Raw genomic sequence first — 20,263 nt, forward strand, 5'->3', positions numbered from 1 at the left:
TATTATCAGTACATATAATAATCGTTTTTCCTTTGTTAAGAGAATAACCCGAGCAACGCCCAAATTCAGTAGGCACGAATATCCTCGATCGGTTCAGATGTAGTAACCGCGATGTCATCGGCGTAGGCCAATACTTTTGTTTCAAAATTATGACTAATAACAGGTTTAATATTGTTGTTTTCTAATAATTTCAAAATAAGGGGGTTAATATATAAAGCAAAGAGCAGGGGTGAGCACAGTGCCCCTGGCAATATTAATGTATCCCGATAATACCCCGCCGCTAAGATTTTTGCTTTGGGGCGAAGATACATTGATTTAATAGATTTGATGAATTTAGGGCCAAAATTATTAGGTGTCATAACTTCCCAAAGGTAGTCCCATGAGACACGGTCAAAGGCTTTCTCAGCGTCAAGCAGGATCATCGACATTCGTCCCCCCCTGGCAACCATGGCATCAAATAAAGCAATTGCCCTACGGGTGTGTTCTGTAGTTCCTTTACCAGGAATGAAGCCATGTTGCCACGGGGAGACAAGATGTTCAACATCCCTGCTGAGTCTGAGCGCCAATACCTTTGCATATAATTTGGAGTCCGAATTAATTAGGGATATGGGACGATAAGAGGTTAGCTGTTCGGGGGATTTTCCCTTCTTTGGAAAAACGATTATGTTAGCCTCGTCCCAGGAGGCTGGAGAAACACCATTACATTGAATCCCAAGGAATAAATCATGTAAGATGGGGACTAATTGGTGACTAAGACTCTTAAACAGCTCGATCGGTAGTTTATCAGGGCCTGCTGCTTTACCAGATGACAATAATGTTAATGCAGCACCCACCTCTATTAGTGTGATTTCTTTTTTGAGATCATCCTTAGTAGCGTCATCTAGTAATTTCATGGCATCAGGATTAATAAGAAAGTTATCTAGATAGTCTTTTATATCCTTTTCCGCAGGTGGAGCTTCCTCCGAATAAAGTTTCTGGTAATACCTTTGAAATTGATAATTGATATCAGTCGCATGGGTAAAGGTCTACCCATTATCTATTATAGAGACAATGTCATTCCTAACGTTTTTCTGTCGTGTACTAAGTGCCAATTGTCTACCTACTTTTTCTCCACTTTCATAGACATGTTTCCTATGTGATTGATAAGTTTGGGCAGCTTTCTGGCTAAGTTTGGTGTTTAATTCGGATTTCAGTACTGCTACCTGTGTCATCAAATGCCTAGCATTTTGTTTTTGTATAATTTTGGCAGTATGTTCTTCCTCAGCTTTAGCTAAAGCTGCCATTTTCAGTTCAAATTCTTTTTTTCCGATTTTTCCGGCTTTGTTTTGGAAGCTCATGGTCTCCCCCCTTAGAGCAGCTTTATAGGCATCCCATACAGTGTTTCTTGATGCGCTAAAGCGATTCATATTAAAAAGTTCATCAGTCCCGGCTTTAATATAGTCAATGTATTTGTTGTTGAATAGTAACTTCCTATCAAAGGACCACGAGCATTTTTGAGCAAGATTGGTATCATAAGTAGTTAGCAGTGTTAGGGGATTATGATCCGAGATTATTTTTGGTAATTTGTTTATATATGAAGAAGGAGCTAACTTCCTAGAAGTAAAAATGTAATCTATCCGTACATGCTTTTGGTGGGGGTGGGAATAATACGTATAGCCAGGGTCATTGGGATTATTTTGTAGCCCTATATCAATTAAACCCAGGCTACATATCAAGCTTTTAACAGCGCGATAAACCCTTGGTTTCCGACCCATATATTTCTGTTTTGGTGTATGCACCGAGAGAGATGGCAAGAGGGAAATGTAAAAACCGCCACAGAAAATTAATGGGCCTTGCCACATAGCTAGTTCTGTTTCCAAGATTTCGAATACTGTGGGGTCATCATAATTTGATCCATAGACAGAGCATTTAGTAATTCCATTGGCTAATTTAGCAATTGCCCACCTTCCATGCACATCAGATAGAAAACGTATTCCCTGACCAAGGCAGGTTTTTACAAAAATTGCTACACCCCTAATATTCGAAGATTGAGATGATGCTATCAACAAGTTATACCCCTTAAGATTTAATAAGGCTCTTTTACTCCAAGGAATATGTGTCTCCTGGATGCACAAAATATCTACAGGGTTTAGTTTTACTAATTCCCCCAATCTGAGGCGTTTGTCTCTAGATAAGAGCCCCCCTACATTCCAGGATTGAATACTAAGTTCACCCATTATTAATGTGGAAAAATTGACTAATAGCATTGTTCAAATGGTATTCCTTGTTCTGCTGTATCTCCTTTCTCATTGTTTCAAAGGTTAATTTTGCTCCTGCTACTAAACCTGGTCCATTTTTTATTTCCCCCCCTTCTCCACCCCCCATTTCCACCATCCCTCCCCAAGACCCTCCCCAGAGCCCTCCCCTTTTACCCTTCTCCCCCTAAAGCAGGCATTCAGACTCCACCAGAGTCTGTGTGATGAAGTTGCTGCACTTCTACTGAGCTACCGCTCCTTGACATGAATAACAAAAAGAGTTAATAAGAATAAAGCCTAAAGTAATAAAATAACATTATATACCATAACCATGACCAACGTGACCTCTATATCTTCATCTGTGTAATTCTTGGTTCGCACCAACCAGACATCAAAAAGTATCAAAAACTATCAACACATATTTTACATATTACAGAACAATCATGAAAAAATGCTGAAATGTTATTCTTACTTGAGCATATACAAATTATTACTAGAGAAACCTATGAGTTTACCCAATGTTGTCTAAGATATTTCATCTAGATAGGCTTTTGCTTTTACTTCAGACTGAAAAAACTTTGTCTGGCCATCATGAATAATCTTAAATCTAGCAGGATTGTTCAGGAATGCCAGGGCTCCCTTATCTTGAAATGGTTTGATCAATAGGCGCAACCGCCATCGTCTTTCCACGGTTGCGTGGCAAAAATCAGGCCTTGAAAAAAAGGAAAAATCACTGAAAGATAGTTTGTGATCAGGTCTCGCTTTCTCAGCCACTACCTGCCATAATAGAAAACTTCTGAAATATACTAAGATAGAACGCGGGTACACCCCTGGCTTAGATGGTAGATTGAACGGGACTCGATGGGCCCGCTGAATTTCCAGATCCCAGTTCCAGTTTTGAACTTCAGGCATAGATTCGCTGAGAAGTTTAACAATGAAAGCTCGCATATTCTCCCCCTCCATTTTCTCGGGCACACCTAAAATACGCAAATTATTGCGACGCTGCCTGTTTTCAAAATCCTCAAGCTTCCATTTGATATCCATCAGTTCTGCCTCCTGAAGCTTGATTTTCTCATAGTTCTCAGAGGAGTCTTTTTCTGCCGACATCACCCTTACTTCCATTTCTGTTACTCTTCACCTATATGATTACAGGTTTCGGAAAGTTTCTTGACAACCCCTTGCATTTTGCGCAATGCTGCCCGAGATCTTTTGCTATCTAGAGCAGTCTCTTCCCTATGAGCTGCTATCGTTTGTAGAATAGTCTCCACCGCCGTTGAAGGTATCTTCGAGGTGCCGGAGCCGGCACCTTGATTAATATCAAAGTGATCTTTAGCTAAATTATTTTGCGTAGCTCTAGCTCCTACTTTAGGCTTAGCCTTGACAGTATTAACATTCTGTCTTCCTTCGTCATAACTATCTTCTGAAGAGTAGGGATGAGGCTCTGATTCCTCATCATTGTCCTCCTCCTCCTCCGTAGACTCATAGCTCTCTGACCATTCCCCTACAGCATCTGCTTCAACCTCTCCGGTTTCGTCAGAAAAGGAGTAAAACTCACTAAGATCTTTTTCGCCCTCCGGGAGCTGACCAGTTTGTAGCAGAGTTGTATTCGTCAATGAGTCAATAATACCTTCATTTGCTGTCTGCTCTGGGATTATTTGTGGGGATACAGTTAGTACCTCTTCTGGGGTTATTAAATGTGGAGTAGGTGTTGCAGATATGGTCTGGTTAGTGGTTAGTGTTGCTTCCACAGTGAGATTAACCAGCTTATTTTGTACAACTAGGATATTTCCACCTGGGCCTGAGAACGACATAGCGTGTCCCTCCTCAGTTTGTTTCTCACAATTTTCTATCCCCTCTATCAATTCACTAGTTTGTATAGGATTGGAAGTCTCACAAGTATTAATATTAATATTATTCAGATCATCTGTATTATCAACAGCTATGGGCTGAGGGGTGGCAAGAGCATTTGAGGGGTCAGATAGTCCATTGTCTAAGCCGGGTATGTTATTTGGCTGTGACGTGACTATGCTGTTCTGTTCATCATTCAAAGGTGAAGTTGACACTAGCTCAGCTTCGGTCTGCAGATTAGCCTGGGTCGGTTGGTTTTTCAATAATAAATCAAGTACTCTCCTCCCACCAGTATTACTTAGCTCTCTTCATGATGCTAGGATTTCTTGTCTTGGGGTGTTGGTCGAGGGCAAAACCGGCTGTTTCTTTGTCTTTGATCTCGCTGCTTTGGTCTGTGTGTTATCGGACTCTTCACCATCCAATGAGCCCTCCCGTTGTTGTCTTTCCGCCTCCTTACGAAGCACTCTGGCTGCCTTCGCGATCCGTGCTCTGGCTGCGGCGGCAGAGGCACTTTTCGGCAGCATTGCTGTTGATTTCGGCGTCCTCGGCGTCCTCCTCCTCTGACACTTTTTTATAATTTTAAGGTAATTTACATGAAGCTTCCCAACCCAATTCTGTCCTTCTTAATATTGAGCACTTGATTTAAGGAGGTATGAAGTATTATATTCTATTGAAATCTTATTAAAGGCAAATGTAGTTTTAATAACACATACAAGCGTGCTTTAGATTTCGAAGTATAATATGTATGTTTTAATTTTTTTATATTATTTACAGTTTGAAGTAGTGTTTTAGAGGATGATTTTCCTTTATGGCCACAAAGGAAATTATGAAATCTCTAGAGGTAGCTTTGAGAGCATTCCAGAGAGTCTGAGAAGAAATATTCGGTTCATGAAAAATAAAAAAAAGTATTTTGCAAAACTTTGAAAGTATTTAGTGAAATTATGAGGGATGAAATCTAAATCTAATATAACTGGGGCCTGCTCAGAAATTAATATGTAACCAATGTCCGAGTGTAAAATGTGTTGTGCAAGAGGTTGTAAGACAAATAAATAGTCAATTCTAAATTTTGAAAACTGGGCAGGAATGAAAAAAGTGTATTCTTGTAGGGTAAGGTTACAAAAAGTCTCCAAGCATCAATTAAAGATCTTTGTTTCATAGTAGAAGTGAATTGTGAATGCATGGGGGATAAGATAAATTTGGATCAGCAATGGTGATAAGTAAAGGGGTCTGTTACCATGTTGCAATCACCTCCAAAAAGTTGATATTGGTCATTGAGACTCATTACTTCAGATACAATTTCAGGCCAAAAAGATCTATCTACCTGTGTGGAAGGATAGACATTTAAGATTATTAAATAGAAGCAACAATAGAAAGCAACAACCCCTCTGCCCATGGAATCTGAGTCTTTGGAAATAACATTTATGTCTAAAGATTTATTACAGAGTGTAGCCAATCTGTTAAATTTACCTGTACCTATGAGAAGTGAAGATGTGTCCAGCCCATTGCTTTTTAAGTTTAACAATTTCTGATTCTCCCACATATGTTTGTTGTAACATGACAATTTCTACTTTTAGTTTAAAGACGAATGTTAATACTTTTCAATGTTTTATAGGAGAACCCAACCCTTTAATATTCGATGAAAAAATTCTTAAAGTCAGTTAAAGTGAGATCTCTGTAAAAGTTTGCATATAACAATAGCAATCAAAAATTGTTAACAATGTAGACATAATGTAATAATTGAAAAAGTAAGCAAGGAATAAAAAATAGGAAAGGACATCTTAAGAAAAAATGAGGGCATCCAGAAGGAAAAAAAGAAAGTTGAAAAGACACAAAAATAGAGGAAGGGGGAAACTAAGAAAAGAGAGCAAAAGTGATAACCGATATAAAAGTAAAAATAATAAAAAAACAACATAGCTATATAACAGACAAATATTTGAGGGTGCTGGAGCCATATAAGGCGATGACACAGCTGAATTCTGAAGTAGACGAAAAGGAGGGAAGACCGCATATAACAATTACAATTAATTCTTCCAGAAATTGCCTAAAAGGAGGGAGACAAACATATTAACAATAAATTAGAAAATATACAATGTGAAATAGTGAACAGGTTAGACTACTGTCAGATAATGGATGATATCAAGGTGATGTATCTGGCAAAATGTACAAATAGAAATAATTGAATTGAGCAACATCAGATAATATTAAAGTTAGAGATCTTCGTTGATTCTCTTCTGCAATACTGTTTTGCTGAGAGAAGGGTCTTCATAAGTTACTTCAAGTCACTTAAAATAAACAAGGGTGGAAAAGACCAAATTTAGCATTTAGAGAGTGAAGAGCTGGATGCATATGAAGAAATTCCTTTTGTCTGTCCACTCTAGATTTGGCATGAGGTACGACCTTTGGCCTTGGCTGCCTCAATTACTTTGAGTAGATCTAAGTACTGTAAAAAATAAATTATTATTCCTGTAAGTTTCTGCGAAGATGATGAAGTGAGAAGGATGGCCAAGTCTGTGTGCCCTTTGATTACTCAAAAGAGGGGAGGTAGGTAGATCTAAGACTGTGAGAAGAAAAGACTGGAAGAACGTTGTGGGAACTGAACCTTCTAATTCTTCAACCTGACCGTATATACGGAGATGCATAGCTTATTCCTCCTGTTGCGAGTTTCTATATCTTCAGATTGCAACATTTTATAGTCAGCAATGTATATTCAAGAACTTCAACACTCCGTTCCACTTGAATAACTCTATCCTCTACATGTGCCCATTTATCATCTAGAGTTTGACGTTGTTTCTTAGTTTCCTCCATGTATGACTTGAGCACCCAGATTTCGTAAAGGAGCAATTCCATTGATATTGTATTAGTAGGCTTTATGGGCAAGGGAGGATCCTTCTTGATTCTCTTATGGGTTGAGATATTAGAGGTTGTAGCTAGTTTAGAGGACATTTTGCTAGTATAGGAAGATTGAGAGTCAAGCATACTAGAAGATGAGGCCAAATCCTGACAAGAACTCCCAGTGCCCTCCATATCATCCAGGACAGGAAATGAATTGGAGGTAGTAACTTTGGTAATAGGTTTGGTGCCCATTGGGTTAATGGTAGGAAGTGAAAGTTTCCTGGTTCTACCCATACATGTTTTGTAGGATCAATTCATCAAAGGGACGCAACAGTAAAGGAAAAGTAAATAAGTATATATAGTCTCCGTCAGGAAGTATTTAGCATTCGCAATATTATAAAATATATTGCAGATTAGATAGATAAAGGGTTATTGTGATTCTGCGATTCTGAATTTCTAGATTTTAACTCAGTCTATTGCTTTGAGGACACAATAGATGAAATTGTCCCTCCAATGGCACGCAAACTATTTCTCCAGTTTTGATATAAGACCTTCCCCACAAAACAGTTTTGCTCAAAGTGGTCAAATGATGCTGCTGACGATGACCTCTGTCCTGCATGTAATGCCAGCCCAGAAACGATTGCACATCTGCTATTCTTCTGCCCTCATTATCAACTCTCAAGCAAAGAATTGATAATTCCATTGTGTAAACTAGTCGGCCCGGGTCACTATCTCGAGGTGATAAGAACTCTGATGACTGATACCCGCAGACTGGTGGTTTTTGGTCTGTCTAGATACTGGCATGCACTTTGGATCAGACACATTAAATGCATTTTATGACATGTAAATCATTTCGCCCAAGACTTTTATTCGTATTTGTATGGTATCAATGCTCCTTTTTTTTTTTTTTTTTTTTTTTTATGATGATTTTATCATTATCCATTAGCGTTTTGATGGCCACACGTTCTTCTTTTGTTTTTTTTTTTTTTTTGTTTTTTTTTTTTCATTTATGCACTGCATATTTTATTTTTTATTTTTTTTATTTATCTTTATTCAGAATTTCCCCCCCCCCCCCACATTTTTCTTTTACATCCAATATGTTTAAAACAATACACAGTCGTTTACACCAAGTACAGATTTGTATCAATAAGCAAGTAAACAGAATGATAATAACCGAAACATCAATAAGGATGCCCAACGTGTTTCAGGCAACCGTGATCAGTAACAACAAAAAAAAAAAAAAAAACCACTAAACTACAAAATATTGCATCTAATTTCTTCTTCATGACAGCTATTAAAGTTACTGATTTTCTCAGCTGCCATCAAGGACAGCTTTCCTACATTTCCAATTCTCAATAGGTAACCAGATCTTACTCCCTAGAGCTTTTGCCTTCCTTCCTTTTCTATCATATATGGCCCTTTCCAGGTTGTAAGTAGATAGTAGTCTTGCTACCCACGTCTGGAATGACGGTGCTGTTTTCTCCTTCCATGCTTTAGCTACAATTATCCTAAATACCGCCGTGACCATGAATAGAAATTCTGGATAGATTGTATTTACATCTAGGCTTACGCCCAGGATTATAAGCTCCTCAGTTATATTCGTTCGTATTCCCAAAGATTTATCCAGAAACTCTTCTATCGCCAATTTTAAAGTATACAATTGTGGGCAATTTGCAAACATATGTGTTATATTAGCCTCTGTGGAATTACATCTTGGGCACGTTATTCCAGAGGAGCCGCCCCAGCTGGCTATTCTGGCTGGTGTGTAATATAGTGAGTATATTGTTTTATAGTGCTGAGTTTGAAGTGTCGCTGAACATAAAATAGTTCGACCATAATCTAAAGAGGTTTGTAAGTCTTCTGGTCTTGCCTTTATCTGTTCTCTCCATTTAATGCTGTATTTTTCTCTATCATCTACCTTGTAAACTTGGAGCTCTGCATACAACTGTCTTATTGAACAAGCCAGGCTGCTTCCCAAGTATTCCATTATCCTGCAACACTTCATCCCTCCTGCACCCCCTGTTTTAGTGTGAAAATAGCTCCTCACTTGAAGGTATTTGAAGAAGTTATTACCAGATATGCTATACCTTTGCTGTATATTTTGATATGATAACATTACCCCCTCTGTGTCCAGTAGGTCCCCCAGTTTCTTAATACCTTTCACCTCCCATTCACTCATAACTGTGTCATGAAAGATTTCCCTTGGGAGATCATTGTTCATATAAAGCCTTATATACCTGTTGTATCTTCCCAATCCCAGTTTTTTCCTTACTGCTTTCCAGACTTTATAGATCGCACTCAGGGTCTTAAATTTTGTGTGCTTAAAGTATGTGAAGTCCACTGTTGTCACTAAGGCATTTTCTGCCGCTTTACCTAAGAGAGCTTCATATACATTAGCCGGGCCCTTTCTTCCCACCTCCTCCTCCTGAGCACTTCCACCTAATAATCCTTTGGAATATTGTAGAGCCGTTGCCCAATAATAAAATCTAAAATCGGGTGCTCCCCAGCCTCCCCTTTCTCGTGATAGAGTTAAAAAACGGTATGCCCTACGTGTCTTCCCCTGGGCCCAAATTAATTTATTAATCGCTGATTCTATTTTATTAAACCATATACCTTCAAAAAAGAGTGGGATTGCCCTAAATAAATATAAGAATTTTGGAAAAGTAACCATTTTAACAAAATTGATTCTACCCATGAGAGTCAAGTGTAGATTGTTGACCCTCTCCAAATTGGTTTTAACTTTGTCTAGTATAGGTTCCATATTCAGCTCTACTAGTTTTTCCAGATCTGCCGTCACCTTAACACCCAAGTATTTTGTATCTGCGACAACTCTTGCGTCTGCAAATGCAGTATGTCTATTCAAAACTATTTGTGTTTTCCCCCTATTTATCGAATATCCTGACACCTCTCTGTATCAATGCTCCTTATGTATATTTAAATTCACTTTATGAAATGTTTTATTTCTTTCCCTGCATTTGTAAACTATATTTGGATGGTATCAATGCTTTTTAGGATGATTTATCTTTTATATTTTATCCACAATGTGCTGTTTACTTTTATGATCTTGTATGATCGAAATAAAGTTGGAATGATGAATGAGGATTCTCCCATTTAGGTTTATAGGAGAGGCAGCAGTAATATCAGGCAGTTGAAAGCAGAAAGCGAGCATTGCGCATTGAAAAAGAAAAGAAAATGGCAGGCATGACTTCTATTCAGTGTCACTGCCGAATTACAGCGTATTTGGCCATTAAAACCGCAAGGAAATGTCCTTGCGACGAACCTCCAGCATCTGAAGATGCTTTACTAATGTCTCCACAGGAGCTAGTAGGAAAATGTGTCCTTTAAATGTGGATCTGCCCTTTTTTCCACCACGGCTGCAGTGGAGCTCACATGTGGGTGACCATTCCAGAACGGTACCAAGCCACACACCCACATTACAATATCTTTGATTAGCTGGCATTGCTGTTTCCACTGCTTGCTACTTCAGCACTACTTTTTTCTTTTGCGGGAAGCTCTCCATTAGAGTGCCTGTGCTTTCCACTATGACCCTTATGTACATCTCTACCCCTGCGCTCCATATTGCTCTCCTTTGCTAGACCATTTCTAACTGCCCCTTCCTCTTTTACTCACCTGTGTTTTTCTCCCCATTGTTTCTCCACCCGTGGCCTCCGTGTTGCTTTCCCGCAACCACAGAGTTACTTTCTCTCCTACCCTCCCCTGTTTTGCTTTCGCGCCACCTCCAGCCACCCACCTCATTGCTTTCCCATCACCTATTGTATTGCTTTGGCAGTCCTCTCTCACCCTCCCTGTGTTGTTTCACTGTTCACCCCCGATCCTTTCGTGTTGCTTTTTCCGTTCACCCCTACCCTACCTTCCAACAACTGTAGGGAACTTTTTGCCATCATCAAGTAACTCACCAACCCAATAGCCTCAACCCAAAGCATCACCCCTACATAAGAGCTCTGCAACAACCTCTCCAACGACATCCACAATTTAATCAGCAAGATCTACAGAAACTTCAAACCCCAACCACCCCATCGACCCTCCCAGCCTGCTGACCCAATCAACCAAAGACTACCAACCGACAGGATGGAACCCTCTATCCAACGAGGAAACTTCGGCAATAATGAAGACAGTCCACTCAGGGGCTCCCGAAGACCCCTGATACCACCATATGTACACCCTGGGTAGAGCCTTGGTCAGCGCTGCACTCGCTTTCATCATCAACACCTCCCTCAGAACAGCCACCGTCCCAGACAGCTGGAAACATGCTGAAGTCATGCCCTCCTCAAAAAACCGTCAGCCGACCCTGAAGTACTCAACAACTACTGACCCATCTCACTGCTCCCTTTCCCAGCCAAGTCATTGAGAAGACCATCAACGGACAACTCTCTGACCACGTACCATGCCACAAACTCCTGTTCGACTCGCTTTCCAAGTTTCCAAAACTATCACACCACAGAAACAGCCCTCATCATTGCCACAGACAACATTCGCACCATCCTTGACCATAGATAGACCACTGCCCTCGACCTCTGTGCCTCTTTTGAAACCGTCTCCCACCACTCCCTCATCACCAAACTACATACAGCCGCAATACAAGGACTAGCACTCAAATGGATAGCTTCCTTCTCCACGGAAGAACTTAACAAGTCAAGCTCTCGCCCTTCATTTCCGAAGCCAAGGACCATATCTGTGGAGTCCCACAGAGATCATCACTCACCACCATACTCTTCAACATGTACATGACCCCTCTGGCAAATATCATCAAATTTCATGGAATCAACATAATTTCCTATGCCGACGACATCTAGCTAATTTTTCCTTCGCATACGACACCATCACTACCAAGACAAACGTCAAACAATTCATGACACGTGCGGCCAATTGGACAAAAGAAAACTGCCTCAACCTACACATCCACCACCCCACCAGACAACTTCATTTAACATCACTCTCAGTCGCACAAACACCACACATCCACAGAAGTAGAACTGGAGGTCGATCATTCTCCTACCAAATCACCAAACCCTGGAACATTCTCCCCAATACATCAGTGCCTCCTTGTCACTTCTTGAGTCCCGCAAGAAGCTGAAGACCTGACTATCCAGTTACTCTTCCCCTCAGGACCATCGAGAATGCCTGCATTCAGGTCCAACCTCACCACACACCAACACTCACCTACTCAGCACCTGGATGCGCAGCGCTATACAATTCCACCTTACATTACAGTACCTCACAGTGAAACTGACCCAAAGTCTATATATTCATATGTAATTTACCCACAGGTAGTCACCAGTGGGTAATTATAGTGAGGCTGGCACTTCCATATGAAGAGCATTTTTCTGTGTGCTAATACCTTTGGCAACATCTGATAAATCGTCATAAAACATTCCAAAAACAATCTTCACCCACCTTAGTTCTTTCCTGGAAAGGTTTGGGGTGATCTGTCAAGTGGGAGCAGAGAAAAAAGGGGAGTCCCAAAACCAAATTTTCCCATTCATTTTCCATTGACTTTTTGGAACAGTGCTACAACAAAAACAGCCGAACCGAATGACATCGAATTGGCAGGAAGCTAGATCTCGGCTTGGTAAGTGTGCTTCTTGTGATTTGTTGCAAATTCGTTCAGTATTTTATGAGAAATTAAGGATATCAAATATTTGTATACCTGGACAGTTGGGTTCACAAGAGTCCTGTGAGACTCCTATGGTTGCAAGAATTGAAAAATCTAGTCATCTGGTTGGTCAAGTGGGCCTTTTTCCCATCAGCTGTCTTGCTCCTGTGGCTCCGATAGGCTCCCGCGAGTCCAAATGGAGTTCATGCTCTGATTTGATGGCTATTAGAGGAACACAAATGACCAATAGTGGTGTTGTGAAAATGCATATAAAAATATATTTAAGGTAGCAGGATAAAGGCATCCTGTCCCCATGTAATTGAGAGGCAGCCTATAAGGTATAATTACTATGATGGAGCGAACTGTTAATAAAACATTTTTAAATTGCAATCCCACAGGAATCATGTGGGGTCATGAAAAATAAGGGTAAGCAATCTGTCTCCACACTCTATTATGCACACCTGTCACTCTAGGGAGCAGTCTCAGTGGAGAAGACAGTCCGTCATCACACCCTACTGTGCTCATCTATCATTCTGTGGAGTAGTATCAGTGGAGAAGCCAGTCCCTCCCCACACTTAACTATGCACACCCGTAGTCCACAGAGCAGTCTCAGCAGAGAGTCCTGTCCCTCCCAACACCCTGCTATGCCCACCTCTCAACCAAGAGAGAGATCTTGGCAAAGAGGCCAGTTCTTCCTCACATCCTATTATACACAACCAGCATCCAGTCCCTCCCCACACCCTACTACTCATACACTTCATCCAAGAAAGAGGTGTCAGCAGAAAGGTCAGTCTTCCTCCACACCCTACTATGCATAAGCATCATCCAAGAGAGAGGTCTCAGCAAAGAGTCCAGTCCCTACTCACATCCTACTAGGCAGTGGCACACCCTTCACCCAAGAGTGAGATCTCAGCAGAGTGGCCAGTCCTTCCCCACACTCTACTGTGGACTCCCATTATCTAAGAGAGAGATATCAGCAGAGAGGCCGGTCCCTCCCTACACCTTACTATGCACACCGTTGTCCATAACAGAGGACTTAGTGGAAAGGCCAGTCCTCCAAACACCCTAGTACGCACACCCATCAACTACGAGACAGGTATCAGCAAAGAACTAGTCCCTTCCCGCATCCTGCAACACACATCTGTCATCCAAGAATGAGGTCTCATCGGAGAAGACAGTCCCTTCCCACACCCTACTATACACACCCATCACCCTGTGGAGTACTCTCAGCAGATAGGCCAGTTCTTCATCACACCCTATTGCTTATCCTCCAAGAGAGAAGACTCAGAGGAGAGGCAGTCTCCCCCCACATCCTACTACACACATCTGTCATCCAAGAAATAAGACTAAGAGGAGAGGCTAGTAACTCCCACTCCCTTCTATGGACAGCTGTCATTCAAGAGAGAGGCCTCAGTGGAGAGGCCAGTCCCTTTTCACACTCTGCTACGCACTCTCTTCATTCAACAGAGAAATGTCAGCGATGTGGCAGTTCCCTCCCACACCCCACCACATACACCCATCATCCAAGTGAGAGATCTAACAAGGTTACTGTAGTACTATAGTAATGTGAAAATGTAATTGACAACGTAACATCATAAACTAAAATGAACACCAACAGTTATAGTATTCAGGGCTAACTATAACTTGCACTCCTGCCATGCCTTGCTTATGACCTCGCAGATTACATCACTCTTGACATGTTCTATGACATCATTAATGACATCACTGATGGCATCTCATATGACATCAATGATCACATGACTTGTGATATCTCAAATTACATCAGTGATGAAATTACCAATTACATCACTGATGACATCATCCAAGCTACGTTTTTGCTCTTCACATACTGGTAGGTAAGTGTCATTCTACATCTCAACTTAAAATTATACAGGCTTTTTTCTGCTAAAGATTATCGGTGTTTACAACATGCGTGTGCTAATAATGAATCTCAGGGTGTAGCAGGGTTTCCGTTCTCCCACAGAACTGTGCATAGAGATCTAGAACCTCAGTGAGTTAGGATGATCCAAAACTCATCTCAGTGTCAGAAATCCCCTTACTTAGCTAGCTACAGAGCCTCATGGATCATTATGGAATGATCCATGTCTTAGGCAAACCAGAACATGATCTTTAGAATACCTCAGGAATCGTGGAACACATGAACACTCTTTCGTTATATAATCATTTCAAACCAAAACTGAGAGTCAAAGAACACAAGTGCAAGTTTGAAATATTTATTATTCAATGCAAAGTTCTCAAACGCAGTATCTTGTATAATACCAAAATGCAGATTATAAAAACCATAGTCAGCAGCATAGTCACTAATCCATAGTAAGCAAAAGGTGCTAGCATGATATAATGCAAAACCTATAGAAATCTCTAGCACCTATATTTCGCACACCCTATCTAGCATATTATTTTATATCTAAGAAGGTCTCATTCGGGCTTTAGCAGGGCGGCCCCATACCTCTCAATGTCAGTAGGAGCAGTTCACATCAGCAGCTACCAGCTCTCTTCATGCTCAGCACCAAGTGTCTACGTTCATTCCGTGTAACTCTATCTTAAACCCGCGTAGAGCCCAAAATGTTGGCATCAACATTATTTGTGTTATGTCTAATGTCTAATGTGGTGCGAGGATCAGACCTCCCAGCAACCTTGTGTTAGGTTAATCTTAGAGTGTGCAGCTCTCAGTGTGCAGACAGTTGTACCAAGTGTACGAGGCAAAGCTGATAGCGTAGGAATAACATATTATTCTCAAATAAAACACCTCACCGCTTCTAGGGTGAAAGCTACAACAACAAGTACGTGTCGTGTGCAAAACTGAAGCCGAAGGCAAAACGGCTGTTTAAACATGTAATACACTCATGCTAACTTAACGCAATATATGTAATGAAGTATCCATATGACACCACCCCATTGGTCCGAGCACCGCCAATCATAAGGGAAAAGGCAATACTAAATCAGATACAAAAATTGAAAGCAAAATTCAATAATCTTGAGCTAAAATAAGCTAAAAATATGTATGAATGAATATGTATGAATGAATATGTATGAATGCCTACAGTGGCCTCAAATCAAAAAAAATTAACAAAACTCTTGAACCAAAAGTCTTCCGCCAGGTCTCAAAAATATGAAATGTATGACCAGGTCGCATCCTTTCAAATGTTTGTAAGAGAAAAAACCAAGGCACTTATCCGATATCCAAAGTCATGTGCCATCTATACGTTATCTCCAGCGTCATCACGTGAGTGAACTCTCCATCAGCTGAACATAGTCCATCCCTCTAATTCAGCGAGGGGAAAGTTATATTTCACAACAAAGCATTCCTTCCAGGCATCTCACGATTGGAAAGTATATGCAAAGAAAGTTGCAACAGCCTCCAGTATGAAATCACTGCCATCATCCGAAAATAGTTCAGCCATCCAATTTAGCAACGGGAAAGAACATACGTGCTCCTCCAGCATCGGATCCTCCTGCAACGTCAGAGGACAACTCGGTGGGTTCACCAGATCGCTGTGTGTCAGGAAGGCATTCGCTGCTGCAGAGATCTCCCATTGGCCCAGAACTCCATTTATTGCTGCCAAGGCCATAACTCTCTCGCCAGAACAGATCAGCTCGTGAGCCACAACGGGACGCATTAGCTGATCAAAATCGACGTCAGGAGCAGTCCTCAAGCATAGGCATAAATCAATGGCCCAATCAAACTCGCAGCTCAGGCAGTGAAACACAGGTTGGACACACGTGAAGTCGGTGAACCGGAATGACAATCTATAGGCCGTGCTTAATGCTGCAAGCGGCAATGTTCCATAGTAATTGAGCATCCGATTACGACACAGGGTCAGGAGGCGTTGAACGGCGTCTTGCGCAGGATGGGCATCCATGTTTTATGAAGAAAAACACCAACAGAAAGCCTGCGGCCACAGCCAGCAAAACAGGTATTCCACCAAACAAACTCGAAAAAATAGTGTGGAAAAACGTGGGAATGATACCAAAAACTTTTTCAAACGTAGTCACGAGGCCACTGCTTACTAGTTTAAAAAAATGTGCAAGGCCAGTCGTTGAAGAAGCATTAAAAATCTGGTGTACTAGCTCGCAGAAATGAAATGGCAAATCAGTGTTTAAAAGCGCCTGCACCTCTGTGCGGGTGTTAGCTATGTGAAGGACATAAGTTTCCCGGGCTGAACTCAGGGTCACTTGTTTTTGAGACAAAAGGGCCCTTATTCTGCTTAAACCATTGAATTTCGCTTCCAAGGTTGGGATCCGTGGCCAGATGGAGACATCTGAAGAGCCATGCGTGGGTGGGTGTTAGACGGACCGGGAGGGTCGGCCGAGATTACGGGGAGAGGTCTCCGGGGAGAGCCGTCTCCAACGACTGTACAGACAAGTAACTTCCCCCCCCACAGACGGACACCACACAAGACTGAAGGTTAACGAGACTTTATATGCAATTCTTAGGTTACGATGGTATGGTACAAGGAGGTCTGGACTCAGGGGTCCCCTCGATTCTAGTCTTTGGTTGCGGAGAGGGGTAGCGGGACAGTCTTAGTTACCAATGAGTACAAAATAGCTCTCAATCCTCGAGCTCGGCGTTCTAGGTGATCGGGCCGCGGCGGAGCCAGGCAGGTCCCGAGATGGACGAAGGAAAGGCGACGGTCCGCGGCGGAGCCTGCAGGTCCCGGTGAAGGATGACGGTTACAACGGTCCGCGGCCACGCCAGCAGATCCGGACGACGATGAAGGATGAAGGTTACGACGGCTGTGGCAGCGCCAACAGGCAGGACGATGGTGCACAGGACAGAGCTACGGCAGCGCCAGTAGTCCGTCCAGGATGAGTTCCTCTTTACGTCTCTCGACTCCAAGATACAACTGCCTTCCTGCTCTGGAGCTGCCCCAGTTATAGGGCTGGCGTGCTTTGATGTCCGGACCCTCGCACTTGGAGGTCGGGAGGTCCGGGATGAGGGAGTCCAGACACCCAGCAGGGGGGTGGAGCCAGCGCCAGGGGAGGCGATGGGCGAGCAGCACTTGGCGGGGGAGAGCCATCGGCACCTCTTTCTCCCATTGACTTGCCAAGTAGCCCGCTCACCTCCTGGGTGGAGGGTGGTGCCGGAATGTCTGAGGCCGGGCCAGGCCCAGGGTTGAGGTCGATCGGGGGCCAGGCGGCCTCGTGGTGAAGTGTCCAAGATGGCGGCCCAGGCTGGCCGCGTGGGCCGGCAGTGGATCAGACCCACGAGGTTAACGTGCTCGCGGGCAGGGGCCCTGAGAGGGCGGAAGACGTGCAATGGTGATGTGTGGTACTTGCGTGACGGTACTTAGGCCTGGTTGGGCCGGGGGAGAGCGGCCCTTCATGTGGCCTGTCCAACAGTGGGTATAGAACGTTCTTGCAGCACACCACACGCTCTGATACAGTAACTATATAAGCCACACCAATTAATAAACCACAACATAATTCGTTGTTTAAAAGCAAATAACTACCATTAGCTAATAATGTAAACGTGGGAACTACTGCTGGAACTGGCGTGCCTTTTAAAACACATGCTAAATTTGGGCGGTCCTGATTACAAGAACCGTGTAACTGAATGTGTCTGCATATTAATGAATGGTCAGGTGACTGTGTGCATTCCTCACCATTAAGATTAACCTCTTTTCCATCTTTCAGACATCTGTATGTGTATGGTAATGACCATGCCTCATGTAGGAATGCATTGCCTAGCGGTTCATAGCGTCCTATAGCAATATAACGCATACAGTTAGTAAATTTATATAAAGGGAATGGTAATGTAATTAATCCATGAATAAGCCATGTGGCAGTAGTGGCTTCAGCAACAGAGAAAGGCAAGGACTCTAGCTTTTCAATATGTAGCATAGAAAATGAAGCATCACGCATTGAAAGCATGCGCTGTTTCTCAGTAAGATTAAAAGGAGCAAAAAGGGATGAAACGTTCAATGAGGTCCAGGGAACTCGACCAGCCTTAAGAGTCTGTAGCGTCCATGCAAACTGCATTACAGAACGCAATTGATTTTGACCATGGTATAACGTGGACACTTCATCATGTACAATATCAACAACAGAAGAAACAATATTATCCAATGTGTAAATTCTGGAAGAAAGCATGTTAATACTGTTATCGACCACTGCAAGCACTTTTTCCAAATTTGCTTGATCAATAGCTCTCAGGCGTTTTGCTGCCTCAACTTGCGAAAATTTCCAAATCTCATTGTATATAGCATAAAGAAAGCGTTTAGATCTACCCCTAGCTGGGCCTTTTATAAAATCATTTAGGTCTATATTTTCATTCAACTGGGACAGATGCAGTTTAACTGCAGCCAAAGTGGAATGTTGTAACCAGTTCTGACACAATTTGCCTACTGAATAAGTAGTAACAGTGTGATCTGTTTCAAATCTGGGATCTGGCCTGATGTGTGTAAAACCTTCAGATAAACCCAAAAAACGACGTTGGCAAGCATCAGAGCTTCTTTGCCACAAGAGCCACCCCTCCGGATCAAAATGGGAAACATTAAAGGAGGAATTCTGCAAAAGTGCTTGTATCTCATTGATGGATAATGTAGTGAAATTACTCCAACCTGAATATTCTTCCAAATCAGGGATAGTAGGGGTATTTAATTTTTTAGATGTAGCCAATCCAAAACATGTTGTTTGGGAAATAGTCGAATTTAAAAACAACATGTGATTCGGGATGAGACATGCACGATGCAAAGCCTCAGTGCCTTGTACCTGCCAATCCTTGGTACCCCAAACCGATTTAAGGTCAACAGTATCCTTCCATAACTCATAGCCATCCACAGATAACCTTTCTAGAAAGGACTTTGAATACAGAAATTTTGTATCAGTAAGTCTGACTTTGGGCATGAATTTCTGGTTTAATTTAAAATAAAACGACTCAGGATTTGATTGATTAAAGTCTGTAAAATAAGAGTATTTTCCCAGAAACGTACTTGAGCTCCCCTGTAAAGGAGCAGGGCAATGTTCCCATTGAGTGTAATTCACAGGAACCCTCCTGGAACTTGTCTTGTGTAAGAAATGATTTCCATAATGTTGATAACAAAATAAATCACCATAATTGACAGAATCTAAGTACAAATCCTCAGCATCAAAGGCCGAATAATATTTCAAATCAGAGAACAATGCTTCTACGGCCTGAAGATCCCAGTCATCAGAATGAATATTTTGCTTAATCACATCTCCCATGTTTACTCTAAGCACATTAGGAACATTAATAACTTCTGTGGGGCCATGTATCTGAAACCTAACCGCATCCCACACAATCCCATCAAGGACAGGCCAAGCAGTAATTTCTACTGTTTTCAAGTCTCTCCTTAGCCTGTGTGCTGAATGTGAGGAGGAAAGAGGGGCCAATGTTCCATTAAGGTACCGAATTCCTGTTCTTTCTTTCACATAATGGCCATCAATCAAGCGGAAAAAATAAAACACAAAACCAATTGACATAAAAAGATAAAATGAAAATAGTATCAGCCAAACGTAGGTCCAAGGTGGAATTAGAAAATGTTTTTTTAACAACGTGGCATATTTTGCAATAGTCGATGGTTTCTTGGAAAGTTCCGAATCAGAGTCAAAAGAGAATCTGGACTGGTTAGCCAAACGAGCATTCAGATCGGACATGGATAAATCAGCAGGATCTGCATATGTCCGCTCATCAATGTTAGCAAGAGGAATAGTATTTAATAAAGGATTGGATATAGCAGGCATCTCGAGGGAC

This window comes from Lissotriton vulgaris, chromosome 9 (assembly GCF_964263255.1).
Source record: "Lissotriton vulgaris chromosome 9, aLisVul1.2, whole genome shotgun sequence".
Classification (NCBI taxonomy): Eukaryota; Metazoa; Chordata; class Amphibia; order Caudata; family Salamandridae; genus Lissotriton; species Lissotriton vulgaris.